At 39.1% G+C, this 16,229-nt stretch overlaps 1 protein-coding gene across 1 annotated transcript in view; it reads right to left on the bottom strand.

Annotated features, from left to right (window-relative positions):
- The window catches only part of LOC117367869 (retinal rod rhodopsin-sensitive cGMP 3',5'-cyclic phosphodiesterase subunit gamma), a 58,257-nt gene extending 42,395 nt beyond the window's left edge, over positions 1-15,862 (bottom strand). The window contains exons 1-2 of the mRNA XM_033960912.1: positions 15,627-15,862; positions 11,946-12,016 (exon numbers count right to left, since the gene is read on the bottom strand). The gene's annotated coding sequence lies outside the window, so the exon portion shown is untranslated. The remainder of the gene's footprint in view (positions 1-11,945; positions 12,017-15,626) is intronic.
- Between the last annotated feature and the right edge of the window lie 367 nt (positions 15,863-16,229).

Genomic DNA, 16,229 nt, shown 5'->3' on the forward strand with positions numbered 1-16,229 from the left:
CGAACACTTATGATTTTAAAGCGTTTGAGGCTTGTGCAGATGAGGACAGAGCTTAGGCATTGGTGGAATGAGGCATTATGACATCACAATCTGAGCTCTAGAATGTTGCTACTTAGGATTTTAAAGGGTTTGAGGCAGGCATTGGTGGAATGAGGCATTATGACATCACAATCTGAGCTCTAGAATGTTGCTACTTAGGATTTTAAAGGGTTTGAGGCTTGTGCAGATGAGGACAGAGTTTGCAGGAATGGGGCAGGGATAGGAAAAAGAACTCATGGAGAAGGGACAATGAGTTCCCGCTGGGATGGGGAAAAATTTATCCCCATGTCATTCTCTAGTTTCCAGCATTCTTTTCACGCAAACAATATGGATTGGTGTTCCTCTACAATTGGAACTAAATTAAGAGCTTCCAAAATAATTTCTGTATAATTTGGCTATATAAAAATGACACATGAAATAATTCTCCATTGTAATGCAACATTCAACACAACCAGGAATGTACCGAGGGCCGTTTTATAATAAAACTAGTCTTTAAGCCCGTTACATTAACGGGTGCTAGAATATGTATGTGTGTGTGTATTTCTTTCTTTCTCTCTCTCTCCTTAGCCTGTTTCTTTCTTTCTTTCTTTCTTTTTCCTCGGCGGTCCACCACCACCCCTTGCCTGCTCCGCCTGTCCATTCTCCCTTCCTTTTTCTTCCCCTGTGTCTACCACCACCCCTTCACTGGTCCCCTTATCCAGCATCAGCCCTTCTCCCTTTGTTTTAACTCCCCCCCTGACCAGCAGCACCTCTTTCTTGCTCCCCCTGTCCAGCAGTAGGCCTCCCTTCTTTTTTTTGACCCCCATCCATCAGCACTTCTTCCCCTGTCCAGCAGTACCTCTTTTCTGTTCCCCCCTGTCCAGCAGTAGGCCTCCCTTCCTTTTTTTGCCCCCGTCCCTCCCCCGTCCATCAGCACCTCTTCCCCTGTCCAGCAGTACCTCTTTTCTGTTCCCCCTGTCCAGCAGTACCTCTTTTCTGTTCCCCCTGTCCAGCAGTAGGCCTCCCTTCCTTTCCCCCGTCCATCAGCACCTCTTCCCCTGTCCAGCAGTACCTCTTTTCTGTTCCCCCTGTCCAGCAGTAGGCCTCCCTTCCTTTCCCCCCCGTCCATCAGCACCTCTTCCCATGTCCAGCAGCAACCCTTACCTCCACCGACATCTGCCTAAAGCCGCCGCGGCCTGCACGCACCGACAGCCTCTGCAGCCTGCTCCCACTCCTTCCTCGCCGTCCGTCCGTCCCCCCCCCCTCCTGGGAAGCTTCGTTTCCGGCTTCGGCAGCCTCCTGTCTGCGGGCCGGCTGCCCGTGCCACAGCTCCTCTCTCGATCCCCGCCTGGTGCGGTTCGAGAGAGGAGCCGCGGCGGGTGGGTGAGGAGGGTGAGAAGATCCTGGCAGGTGCGCCTGTGCCCCCCCCCCCCCCGAATCAGCGGCAGACTGAAAACCGCCAAATGCGCCGAAGACGACCGCTGAGAAAGCTTCACAGTCGCGCGCCTCCAGCCCCCGCATGCGCCCTGAGGTTTAGAATGTTGCCACAGAAGAACACCTCAGGGCGCCAGCGCTCACGAATTTTCAAGAGCGCATGTGCCTCTAGCATTTTATTATTATTGATGACAGATTTCTCTGACTTCTCTGGTGTATGTTGCCTGGCCACACAATCCTTTCTGGGCCTGTCAATTATGGGTTATACATAAGTTTGGTAAACACAAACTAACTTGTTGAAGGATTAGAGACGGATCTACCTATAGAAGGGATGAAGGCTCTGCTCAGTTTTCAGAAGCCCTTTGGGGCTGATTTTTTTGGTGTTATTTGTAGATCACAGATATGAACCTTCCACGCCCAGGTCTTTGTGCAAACAGACTGGATTTGTCTGAAAAATGGGCCTTATTCCATGCACAGAAAATAAGCTATTCAGTGAAGGAGCAAGGTTTTGCTTGTAAGATTTTTCCGCCTTCACGGAGCTATCTCGGACTGGCTGGGAGTGTCTCTTACATGTTATCATTTCTACGGTTTCTGTTTGCACATATTTCATGCAACAGTCAAGGCTCCAGTACAGCACGTCAGGTAACCAATGGCAACTATATACTCTGGTTTGATCAACAATTTTCATGTTGAGGTGGCTCTGATTTCCTGTGAAGTTTGTTACATTTTCCAAACTTTGCTGTTGCATTTTACAGATGTTGGATCACCTTTGCTCAGTGAGTTCCGAGGGAAGGTTTCTTTTGTGCTGTTAAACCAATTAAAACAAACAAACAAAAAAGGTGTGGGACCATCCTTAGAACATAAGCCGTGCCTCTGCTGGGTCAGACCTGAGGTCCATCATGCCCAGCAGTCCGCTCATGCGGCGGCCCATCAGGTCCAGGACCTGTATACTAGCCCTCTGTCTATCCCCTTTTCCTTCAGAAAATTGTCCAATCCCTTCTTGAACTCCAATACCGTACCCTGTCTTATCACGTTCCAGGTGTCCACCACCCGTTGGGTGAAGAAGAACTTCCTAGCATGTTTGAAGAATCTATCTCTCTCCACTTTCTCTAGGCCCTTCATGATTTTGTAAGTCTCTATTATATCCCCTCTAAGTCTCCGCTTCTCCAGCGAATAAAGCCCCATTCTCTCTAATCTTTCAGCGTATGAAAGGTTTTCCATCCCTTTTATCAAACACGTCGCTCTCTTCTGAATCCTCTTGAGTATCGTCATATCCTTCTGGAAGCAAGCATCTGCGTAGGTAGAACCGATGTTTTCAGCCATCGTGCTGTGGCTTTCTTCAGGCATAACCACAACACGATGGTCGAAATGTTGGTTCTACCTACCCAGACGCGGCAAGACCCGGAAAACAGTACCAATCATGGTGCCAGCTGCGGAAGCCTAAGAGAACGTGATATAACAGTTTTATTGGTTGAAAACAACCTGGAAACATTTTCTTCAGATATAGTATAATACCAGAATTCTTACACTGTGATATCATGATCAGGTGGGAGGTACTAGAAGAACCTGTTTGGCTTTGCAGTTTTTCTTGAAAAATGCACAAAAAAAAAATTACACAATTGATAACAAGCTTTCAACAAAAGAGACTATTCCATCTGTGTTTCAATTTCTTCAGAACAAGAGCAGTTGGCTCACCTCCCTGATGCCTGTAACTCTATCCTCCTTAATCTGCTCAAGGCCAGCCCTTGAGAAGTAACTTGAACTTTTGCAGAAGGATTTTTTTTTTTTCAGTTGTGGAAGGTTTTGCCACATTTTTGTAATTCAGTGGTAGCAAATGTCATTACATTACATTACATTACATTAGTGATTTCTATTCCGCCTGTGCCTTGTGGTTCTAGGCGGATTACAAATTAGAAGAGATATGGACATTACCGAGAGAATTACATTACATAACATTGGTTCATGTACTTTACATGGTGTGGTAGAGGATTATAAATTATAGGATATCTGGATTTTTCTGAAAGAATTTCAGAGTAGAGAATCAAGTTATAACAGGGTACAGTGGAGAATATCAGTATATACGGGTTACAGAAGAAAAGTTATCTAACAATGAAGGAGGAAGTTTGTTGGATACTGAAGGTAGATGCTTATTTAGGAATCAGAATATTTTTGGAAGGTAAGGTTCTAGGTGTTGACTAATGTGTTAGAGGGTGAGCTTGTGCGAAGGGGGAGGAGATTAGTTAGTGGTGACGTGCTTTTTAAATAGAAATGTTCTGATTTCTTTTCAAAACACTTTGATGTCTGTTGTTTTGATCATCAGTTTGGTGATGGTGGGGTCAATTTTCGCTGCCTGTGTCGCTAGAAGGCTGTCGTATAGTTTCTTATGTCGGGTACCATTGTGAGGGGGGAAGGTGAATAGGTTTTGAGTTCTCCTTGATCTGGATGAGTGGTAGCGGTATAGGCGGTTGTTTAGGTAACAGGGGGCAGTTCCATGGGTTACTTTAAATAGTAGACAATAGAACTTGAATTGAATTCTTGCTTTTATCGGAAGCCAGTGAGAGTCTACATAGGCGGGGGTGACGTGGTCAAATTTGCTGACACAGTAGATGAGTCTGATGGCTGTGTTCTGAACGGTCTGTAGTTGTTTTATCATGTTGTTTGGGCATGGTAGGTAGAGGCTGTTGCAGTAATCTAAGGTACTAAGTGTGAGGGATTGTACAATGATCTTGTAGTGTGTTCTTTGGTAAAGAATTTTCTTATTTTTCTTAGGTTTCGCATGGTGAAGAATGCTTTTTGTATGATTTTGTGTATTTGTGTCTGCATTGTGCAGCGTCTGTCTAATTGTATTCCTAGAATTTTGAGAGTGCTCTGTATAGGATATTTGATTGCGTTTACTTCCAGTTCTGTTAGTGATGGTTTTTGTTCCTTCTCTAGTAGTAGGAATTTGGTTTTCTCTGCATTCAGAAAGAAGCAAGGGAAGCGGTGACAAATCCAGGAGAGCAAACCCAACCAAAAGGAAAAAACAGAGGTCCAACCGTCTGCAGTAAAAAACAATGTAGAACAAACAAAACAAAAAACTGCAGACTTTGTACACGATGCAGGCAGACTTTATTTATAACATAGGGTTAAAAACCTTTTACCAGGCAAGGGACCCAACACGGTCCGTGTTTCGTATAATCTTCATCAGAGGTCCTAATGAAGTACAAGTACAATATTAGCACCAAAATATTTAAAAAAATAATAATCAATTAGATATTATAATGATCCTATTTTTCAATACAGAGATAACAATATAGAAAGTGAAATGTGAAAAATATTAATGGATAAAAAACGTTTTATTAATATAATTTTATTAAATTTTTTAATAATTTTTAATTTAAAAAGATGGCTCTATTTGACCATAAAGAGTCCAAAAAATTAAGCCATAAAGACTACAAAAGATGTAGAATAAAAGATAAATAATTAATAAAAAATAAAATAAAAAGAGAGGTGGATTAGTAATAATAATATGAGTGTAAAACATATAATACATACCTTTGAGATAAAAAGAAAAAAACCAATCAAACAATAGCCTTGGACAAATAGCTATTAAGAGACATAGAAAAGGACATGTAAATGAAAATGTATTTATGAAAGCATATCATGATTAAACCAAATAAGTTAAAATAAATATATAAAGAAAAATATATATATATATTTTTTTACTAGGTAAAAAAGGATTTTATATGGAATAGATTAGAAATAAATAGTTTATCATCGCAAAAGTTCTAGATATACAGCAATGAAGTTCAACAAAGCAACAAGTAATCATCAGAATTAAAAAATGAGAATTGAAAAACAATTAAAAAATAATAACAATTAAAAACAATAGAATAAAGTAAAATACAACATTAATTAGTATATGAAGTTACAAGATATATATACAGCAATCGTAAGATATCATAATTATCTCAACAACCAAAGATATAAAACTAAAATACAATGAATGTTAAAATTAGTAGGTGTAAAATTACTAACATGAAAAACAGACCCAATTTTTAAGCCAGTATATATATGTTCTTTACTGTTCCTAATATTTGCAGAAGCATCAAGGATATATTGCATTATATTACTTGGATTTTTAACAGCAAAGAATCTACAACTGGGCTACAATAAAACTTATATTATATATTAAAGCTAATAAGTATAAACTTTCACCACAAAAAGCTGACTAGGTTTTAAAATAGTATATATATACTAATTACTGTTAGCTAATTTTTCTTTTTTTAAAAAAACACAAAGGTGTATCATATTATGTTGCTTTAATTGCTGCCAGTAAATTTTAATTTTCTACCATAAAAAGACAAGCCAACCATAAGAACAGTCATAAAAACATTATGTATTATCAATGCTTGCTGGTTCCAATTATAGAAATGTTTAAAAAAACATTCTAAAAAACTTTAAAAGCGTTTTGTATTGCATAGATACGGCCAGAGAAAAATCCTATCTAAAAGAGATTTGAGAGTAACTGGGAAAGAAAGTGAATTTGGTGATATAGAAGCAAATGGCACATAATAAAAAGCATGAAACTTGAACATGAAAGCAAAATAAAGTAAAGAAGGAAAGAAACGTGTGAAAAAACTTACCGCTGAGTGACACGCTGAAAAAATTCGGAACGCTGGTGACACGCTGAAAATGCTGCCGAGGTAAAAAGTTGTAAAATCGCACTGAGCTATAAACAGACCGGGACCGTAAAGCAAGGTCGTAAAAATATCGAAAAAGTTGAAAAAATATATACAGATCGTTTGTGAAAAAACATAGACTAATAAGACCTAAAAAAAATTTTAAAAGGGGACAGGATGTCATTATAACTCAGGTGAAATGTTTATATGTGAACTCTGGTATAATTGTTATAAATAAAAATTCGGAAGCAACATTCCAGATCTAACCAATCTCGTAAGTTGTGGGCGTGTCTTTATGCCAGTATATAAAACATGAATGGTAAAAAAACTCATGGTAGATCAAAATATGTCAAAAGTCAAAAGTCCAAATAATTAAAGATAAAGAATTGTTATGATATGTGTATTATAAACCTACATTTCAGTTTTAGTTATAGGAGAAAAAAGGGAAAAAAACTTATAAAAGAACAATAGTAAAAAGGAGAAAACTTATAAGAAAGAGATCTGAAAATGTGTGGACAGCAACATAAATATAACACTTCTAATATATATATAATATAAATATATAAAAATATATATAAAACATAATCAGAATATGCAGGAGAGATATAATTATAAAACAATTTAAAACAAGTAATAATATTGTTATGCAGAGAAAATGAAAAAATGACCTAATTGTAAATACATTGAAAAATGATAAGGATAATATAATCATTAAAAAGTTAAAAAATAATAAAAAAGTAAACAAAGTTAAAGAAAAGGGCGATAGTCTATATCTGCATTAAGACCTGCAGGTGCAATTGTGTTAAGTTCAAAGATGATCCTTTGTTCTGTACGTAACAGGACATTGTCAATGTCACCTCCTCTCCAGTTCTTTTTATAGGTTTTAAATACCAAGAAACGTAACTCTTCAGTGTTGCACCAAAGGTGCTGTTAAAATCTCTCTTAAAATACAACTTCGATGTTCTATGATCCTTGTTTTAATCTTCCTCTTAGTCTTGCCCACATATAGTAAATTACAGGGACATATAATGATATAAATGACACATTCAGTATTACAGTTACTGCTGAAATTTAACTTGTATATTTTTCCAGTCCGGGGATGTTTAAAGGCAGTAACTTGCATGGAGTGTTTACAAACTGAGCATTTATTGCAAGATTGATGTCCAGTATGAACATACTGGGTTGTGTTCTCTACGGGAAGTGCGGAGGGCACAAGTCGATCTCTTAAATTAGTGTTTCGTGACACTGCGATCAAAGGCTTCTTGCCATGAAAACATGGATGTAGCTCCAAAATGTGCCAATGAGATTTGATGATCTGTTGAACCTTCCCAGAAAGATGTGAAAATTTCAAAACACAAGTAAAATCTGGTACCTTTCGTATCTTGTATCCTGTTTGGAGTAAATTTTCTCGATGTTGACATAGTGATCGTTGGTAGCAGTGAGCAATCTCTGTGGAAGGGTATCCTCGGAAGGTTTTTCTTAAGTGCATGTTGATGAAAACTTGTATAGTGTAAATAATTGTTCTTATCTGTTGGTTTCTTAAAGATAGTTGTATGGAATCCATAGCGAGTTTTTGAGATCATGATATCCAAAAAGGGAATTTGATCTTCATGAAATTCCATTTTGAATTTCAAATTATGATCACATGTGTTAATCCATTCCAAGAAAATTTTTAGTTTAGGGATACTTCCTTTCCATAGGATAAAGATATCGTCTATATATCTCTTATAGAGTCTTACTTCGTTTTGGAATTCATGATTTGTAAGAAATTGGTCTTCAAAATTTGCTACATATAGGTTGGCTATATCAGGAGCCATGGAAGCTCCCATGGCTGTCCCTTTGATTTGCAAAAAGAAGTGGCCAAGGAAACTAAAATAATTCTGTGTCAGTGCTATAGTTGCAGCTGTGAGAATAAATCTATTGGGTATACGCTCAGAAGTAGTTCTATTTCTTAATGTTTTTTCAATGATATTTATTGCTTCCATTTGGGGAATGTTAGTATAAAGGGACTCAATATCAAGGGTAACCAAAATGACGTCTTCTAAATCTCCATCAAAGTTATCTAAAATGTTAATCATATGTGCTGAGTCTCGGATGTAAGAAGATATGAGTGGTATATATGGTCGGAGAAAAAAGTCAACAAAGTCTGATAGAGGTTCCAAAACCGAACCGATTGCTGAAATTATAGGCCTTCCTGGTGAATCTATCATTGATTTATGAATTTTCAGAAGTATATATATGGTGGGTATTACAGGGTGTTCGTTACTCAAGAACTGTTTCTCTTTTGAGGTTATATAACCTGTACTGTATGCTATATCAACAAGTTCTTTAACTTCCTCTTTTAATGAAGATGTGGGGTCATGGTCAAGGGGAATATAAAAGGTGGTATCTGTAATTTGTCTGTGAACCTCATTGACATATTTATCCCTATCCATGATCACTATACCGCCACCTTTATCTGCAGGTTTGATGACCAAATTATGATTTTTCTTAAGTTCATCAATTGCCTTATATTCTAAAGGGTCCATATTTTTGTTATATTTTACAAATCTTTGTTTTTTCTCCATTTTTTCTATATCTTTTAAAACGCACTCATAAAATGTATTAATAACCGGATCACACGTGCCTGGAGGGATCCATTTAGACTTCTTTTTTAGAATAGAGGTATCAGTATATGTGTTTATCATTTGGTCTTTATTGAAAAAATGATGAATATTTAATTTCCTTTTGAATTTGTAGAGATCTACACGGGTTTGAAAGGCATCATATTTAGTTGAGGGAACGAAAGATAGACCTTTTTGAAGAACATTAACATGGGTTGCAGTTAAAGGATAAGATGATAGGTTAATTACTGGTATTTCATTCATTAACCCTTGTAATGGGGATTGAAGGGAGCCCTGCCTCTCCGTGTACCCCGATATCCGCCCCTGTGTGGGGCCCTGTATGGGTCCGTATACCCTGGGAATCTCCTGTTCCGGCCGCCCTGATTGTATATGTTGTTCGGGTTCTTGTAATTCATCGTGTTCCATAATGATTCTAAAAAATGGGAGCCATTATTCTGTGATTGTCTTGGTAATGGTATATCAGCTTGTGGGCTAGAGACTATGGGATTGTTGGCGTTTGTAGGACTAGTAACTGTCGATGTGTATTCTTCATCAGAACAACTTCTAATGCGTTTTCTTCCACGGTCTCCGCCCTGTGTATGATTAAAATGAATTCTGTTATCCCTATTGTCTCTATTGTATCTAGTGCGGGATTTTGAGTTTAAGAATTAGATCTATGTGTTGATCTCTTTCTGGGGTGAGTTTTAGATTTCCCCCATGGGTATATGTCTCCATTTTGATAATCTTGAAAATCCCTTTTAAGTTTTTCTTTTTTATTCGCTTTAATGTCTTTTTTGTATTCACTCATCTTGTTATCCACATCTTGTATTATATAATCAAAGTTAGAATCTTCTTTCTTAGCGTACTCTAGTTTGGCCTCAATTTTGGACCTAATTGTTTCTGATTTCTGTTTGGAGGTTTCTATCAGGAGGATCATAAGATCTAAAGAGCATTTATTTAAAATACAACACCATTTGTCTAAGAATGTCTGATCATCAGTGTACATTGTAGGTCCTTTCATAATTCTCAAACCTCTAGGGATCATCTGTTTCCGGCAATATTCTAAAAGATAAGCAAAGTGAAGATCTGCTCTGATTATCTCTCTGTTCATGATGATAATTTCTTTCCAAGTGTCAAAGATAGGTTGTGATATGTCTTCATCTTCCTCAAGAGGGGGTTGTTCTTCCAAGAGATTATTAAGTCTTTCTTCCGGAAAGCTGAAAATATGATCCCAGGTTGGAAAGGCCATGTTGGAACCAAACTGAGAATGAAACAGCAAACCCAACCAAAAGGAAAAAACAGAGGTCCAACCGTCTGCAGTAAAAAACAATGTAGAACAAACAAAACAAAAAACTGCAGACTTTGTACACGATGCAGGCAGACTTTATTTATAACATAGGGTTAAAAACCTTTTACCAGGCAAGGGACCCAACACGGTCCGTGTTTCGTATAATCTTCATCAGGGGTCCTAATGAAGTACAAGTACAATATTAGCACCAAAATATTTAAAAAAATAATAATCAATTAGATATTATAATGATCCTATTTTTCAATACAGAGATAACAATATAGAAAGTGAAATGTGAAAAATATTAATGGATAAAAAACGTTTTATTAATATAATTTTATTAAATTTTTTAATAATTTTTAATTTAAAAAGATGGCTCTATTTGACCATAAAGAGTCCAAAAAATTAAGCCAAAAATCCAGGAGAGCAGCTGAGCTGCCACAACGAATTTACACCCGGCTGATAGAGCTTTGTTGAGTCATAAATATGTACAAATTCCTGAACTCTCCTTAAAACTTAGGTGCCCTGATACGGCGTATTCCAGGCATATCGGTCAGTGCTGATCCGAAAGAATGTCAATTTTGAGTGTTACATCGTGCGTATTTTACCCGGGATCAGCTGCATAAATCTGGATATATGGCCTCTTTTACAAAGCCACGCTAATGGCCCCGAAGCCCATAAAGATTTAAAGGGCTTCGGGGCTGTTGCCGCATAGCTTTGTAAAAGAAGCCAATAGTGTTTTACCGGATTGTCAAAAATGTTCTCAGCATATTCACTCTTTTATTCACGCTTTTTGGTCCTGCCCTAAAATAAGGGATGTTTGGAGGAAAATTGTGAATTATGTGACGCCTTTTACACAGTCCTATTCCTATGTCCATGGCTGGTTTGTTGAAGCTTTTTGTCTTCCTCAGAGGGGTGCCTGTCTCTTTATGAGGAAGGTAGCTACACTTGGGCAGTTTGGGTAGGGGAGACTCCGCCCTCTTTTTGGGCACGGAGGGACCGTTTGCACGCTTTGTTGCTACTTAAACATTGGATGGCGGGATCTGCTCCAAAGAAGAAGTACTTTCTTCGAATCTGGAGGCCTTTCATATCATCTCTTAGTCATAAAGCTCGCAGTGATCTTTTGAATGGGTTGTAGGGGACAGCGTTCAAGATTTGCAAATGTTTGGCGTTCCACTGTGAGTCCCATCAACTGCTGTTTTTTGTGGGGTTTTTTTCTTTTTCTTTCTTTCTTTTTCTCTTCTTCTCTTGAGAGTTTGGGGGTTCTTGGGATGGATATTGAGGGGTGGGGAGGTTCACTATTATTGCTCCTTTCTATTTACTTGCCTACAGAACTCCCTTTTACAGTTTCACAAGTCTCCTGATGCCATTCCGTATATACTGTATATATCGGATGAATAGGAAGGGATATAGAGTAATTTATACAATTACATATTAGTTACAACCTGAATTTCAATCATTTTGAAATCCTACCAGTGTTACTTCCACTTCGTTTTAGTTTGTATTGTGAGTTCTTAAGTGGGAATTTACTTACCCTGTTTATTTTGGGGGGGTTATTATAGAATAAGTCTGTGCTATCATGCCTAAACTTACACCATGTCAAAGGCTGGTGTAATTGCTTGCAACTAACTGTTAGCAATTAGGCAAGTAACCCCTATTTTATGTTTTTAAACACTATTTATTAAGTTTCCAAGTTTATTCTGTGTTTGATATACCGACCATCATCAAATATCTGGTCGGTTTACAATACTAAAATTGTAAAGTATTGATATGCTTGATAAATAATGTGAAACTTTATAAATACTAAATTAAAAAAAAAAAATAGTAAAGTATTAAAATAAAAATACATTTTTAAAAGAAAAAAGGGGTCATTTGCTAAAAAACAAAAAAAGTACATAAATGACTGACAAGACATGACATAGAAGCAAATAACATCAGTACCTGCAAAGTGAGCTGACTAGTCACATGACTTTCTACGACACGCCCTCCTACCACTTCTCCCGCCCCATTTCCTGCAAAAATATGAAATTTCAGAAACTTTTTGAAAAACCCTCGTATTATATTTATATTTACTATTATCTATTATTTCTATATGCAGCTTCTGTTCAAAATGGTTTTTACATTCAGGTACTCTGATGTTCTCTGTAATTCCCCACCCAAGCACTATATATAGATTATCCTTTTTGTTCAGTTTGTCAGAGAATAACACCTGGGGACAAATTTTTCCCTGACCCCGCGGGAACTCATTTTCTCATCCCAGCGAGTTCTTTTCCTGTCCCTGCCCCATTCCTGCAAGCTCCGTTCTCATTTGCACAAGCCTCAAACCCTTTAAAATCATAAGTGTTTGAGGTTTGTGTGGTTAAGGCAGAGCTTACGGGAATGGGGCAGGGACAGCGAGAAAACATGACGGGACAGGGAAATTGAGTTCTTGCAGAGACGGGGACAAATTCCCCATGTCATTCTCTTGTTTGTCAGCACTAGATTGTAAGCTCTTTCGAGCAGGGATTGTCTCTTCCATGTTGGATGTACAGCGCTGGGTATGCCGGGTAGCGCTTTAAAATGATAAATAGTAGAAGTAGATGATTAATTTTCTATGGCGATTTGATTTTTATATACATTATCTGTGTTTTCTATGCAATACAGATTTCTGAGCAGGCTCTGTTGAGGAAACATGAGCCATGTTGGGCCCCATCTTAACAAAGTTGTAATGGTTCACCATCTTTGCTTCTCGTACACTGTTCTTGTAATTGGGTTGTAACACCAGCAGGTGGCAGTGCATTACCAAGTCCGATTGTGACCCAGTGGAAGTGACAACTCATAGTGAGAGACTAAAAGGTCTTCTGGTGCTATAATAGTCAAATTTTAACTTGTAGGGTTACCTTATGGCTCCAAAAAAAAGAGGACAGATTGAGACATCTGGGTCTTACTTCCACTGAAAGCAATGGAATCCTAAAAGGGTTTGGCGATCTGTTTTCTTTTTCACCTTGTTTAAATACCAAAATCATTGTTACAAACACTGAGGGCTCTTTTTACTAAGGTATGCTAGCTGTTTTAGTGCACGCTACATGCTAATGCCTCCATAAAGCTGGCGTTAGTATTTTTCATGTAGCGCAGGGTTAGCGTGTGCTAATCTTCAGTGCACACTAAAAACGCTAGTGCACCTTGGTAAAAGGAGCCCTGAGCCTTGGCAGTCTTTAGAGTGAACATTTGTCATGTAAAATACCAGAAAAAGGATGAAAAAAGAACATTACAGGTATCCCCAAAACTGTTTAGTAGTAGTTGACTCAGCGTTGTTTGCGGTCCGCACGACTTTAGCAGTTCACCGTGATGCTTGTTTTATCCTGTCTGGAAGTCACAGATAGAAGTGCTATATGAGAACAGGAGTTGTGGTATTTTCTGAGGCATATTTCGATCAATATAAAGATTCAGAACATAAGAAGAGCCTTACTGGGTAAGACCAATGGTCCATCAAGCCCAGTAGCTCGTTGGCCAAAACCCAAAGAGTAGCAACATTCCATACAGAATCTCAAAGAATAGCAAGATTCCGGAATCCCAGAGAGTAACAAAATTCTAGAATCCCAAAGAATAGCAACATTCCATACAGAATCTCAAAGAATAGCAAGATTCTGGAATCCCAGAGAGTAACAAGATTCTAGAACTCCAAAGAGTAGCAATATTCCATACAGAATCTCAAAGAATAGCAAGATTCCGGAATCCCAGAGAGTAACAAGATTCTAGAATCCCAGAGAGTAGCAACATTCCATACAGAATCCTAAAGAATAGCAAGATTCCGGAATCCCAAAGAGTAACAAAATTCTAGAATCCCAAAGAGTAGCAACATTCCATACAGAATCCTAAAGAATAGCAAGATTCCGGAATCCCAGAGAGTAACAAAATTCTAGAATCCCAAAGAATAGCAACATTCCATACAGAATCTCAAAGAATAGCAAGATTCCGGAATCCCAGAGAGTAACAAGATTCTAGAATCCCAAGGAGTGGCAACATTCCATGTTACTGATCCAGGGCAAGCAGAGGCTTCCCCCATGACTTAACAGACTATGAACTTTTCCTCCAGGAACTCGTCCAAACCTTTCTTAAAACCAGCTAGGCTATCCGCTCTTACCAAAACCTCTGGCAATGTGTTCCAGAGCTTAACTATTCTCTGAATGAAAAAAAATTTCCTCCTATTGGTTTTAAAAGTATTTCCCTGTAACTTCGAATGTCCCCTAGTCTTTGTAATTTTTGACGGAGTGAAAAATCAATCCACTTGTGCCCGTTCTACTCCAGTCAGGATTTTGTAGACTTCAATCGTATCTCCCTTCAGCCTCTCTTTTCCATGGAGATGAAGGGGGGGGGGGGAGCTCTACATAGATTTGTTTTCTGTTCTTGCTATTTGGATCACAGGGTGATAAGAGGTCTTTGTGTCCAGTTTTCTCTTAGTCGGCTTTAGAGGAGATCAATGAAATCCTGAAGCTTGCTGGCACAGGTCAGTGTCTCCTGATCCTCCTTTGGATTTGTTTTGTACCAGGAACAGAGCTCTGCACAGCTGCCAGTGTCTCAGGGAAACAAGAAAGGGCTTGGAAGAGCTGCTTTGTTCCAGACCACCTGGGGGTGGGGTGGGGGGGAGGATGGAGGGAAGCGGGCCTGAAATGCATTCCATACCACCTTGTTTACCAGGGTATTTCCAGGAAACGTACATTTTGTATTTTTGTTTTAAGTGCTGGCTGGTTTTAATTTTGTCACTGGCACTGTCCAATCTAGATTCCTATAAAGAATAAAAGGAACATTTTTTTTATTGACTTTGCTTCCCCAGCCTCCACCCCCTTGAAGCATTTTAAGAGTGAAGAAATGTATTTTTTTTTTTTTTTCTCAGAGCTCAGGCCGCGAGAGCTCCATCTTTGTACAAATTTGTGCTTTGGAGTTTCTGGACTGTCCACCGTTATAGCTGAAGCTTTATGCTAGAACTGCGGGATGAAAGGTCCCCTTAAAACATAGTTCTAGAAGAAAAGGGGGGTCATCATAGAAACATAGAAAAAGCGGCAGAAAAGGGCTATAGCCCACCAAGTCTGCCCATTCCAAGTATCCCCCCCCTGAATTTACTCCCTTAAAGATCCCACGTGAGTATCCCATTTTTTCTTAAAATCCGTTACGCTGCTGGCCTTTATCACCTGGGGTGGGAGTCTGTTCCAATGATCCACTACTCTTTCGGTGAAGAAGTACTTCCTGGGATCGCCATGAAACTTCCCTCCCCTGATTTTCAGTGGATGCCCTCTTGGTGGTCGAGGGTCCCATGAGCCAGAAGATATCATCTTCTGACTCGATGCGTCCCGTGATGTACTTATATGTTTCAATCATATCTCCCCGTTCTCTTCTTTCCTCAAGTGAGTACAGCCGCAACTTCTTTAGTCTTTCTTCATACGTGAGATCCTTGAGCCCCATGACCATCCTGGTGGCCGTTCGCTGAACCGACTCGATCCTCAGCACGTCCTTTCGGTAGTGTGGGCTCCAAAACTGAACACAGTACTCTAAGTGAGGCCTCACCATGGCTCTGTACAACGGCATCATAACCTCAGGTCTCCTGCTGACGAAACCTCTACGGATACACCCCATCATCGTACATACCTGAGTAAAGTAAGCCGTTGTCTAGGATTCTATGGGTGAAGGGAGAAACTCCCTGGAGTGTCTGAGGGTCCCGGAAACAAAGAAGCCAGCAGTGCTAAGAGAAGAGAAAAAGGCGACATGGCTTCCCCCAGCCCTTTTAATCTCTCCTGGCACTCAAGGATATACGCAACGCTCTGGGTCTCATCTGTCCCAAAGTGCTTTTGAAATCGGTACAAAAATGATGATGGTGTGGCCTGAACACCAGTGTACAGCAGTGTAGAAGTTTAGCCCAAAAAGAATTAGGGAGGTGAGGGGAGAGTGTGGCGCAGTGGTTAAAGCTCCAGCCTCAGCATCCTGAGGTTGTGGGTTCAAATCCACGCTGCTCTTTGTGACCCTGGGCAAGTCACTTAATCCCCCCATTGCCCCAGGTACATTAGATAGATTGTGAGCCCACCCGGACAGACAGAGAAAAATGCTTGAGTACCTGAATAAATTAATGTAAACCATTCTGAGCTCCCCTGGGAGAACAGTATAGCAAAAAAATATTAGGATGAATGAAAGAAAACCAGTATCAAAACTAGAGATGACATAGGTGATCCTTAGAGCTTAGATTTCAGTACTTCA

The sequence above is a fragment of the Geotrypetes seraphini genome, chromosome 10 (assembly GCF_902459505.1).
Source record: "Geotrypetes seraphini chromosome 10, aGeoSer1.1, whole genome shotgun sequence".
NCBI classification, from domain to species: domain Eukaryota; kingdom Metazoa; phylum Chordata; class Amphibia; order Gymnophiona; family Dermophiidae; genus Geotrypetes; species Geotrypetes seraphini.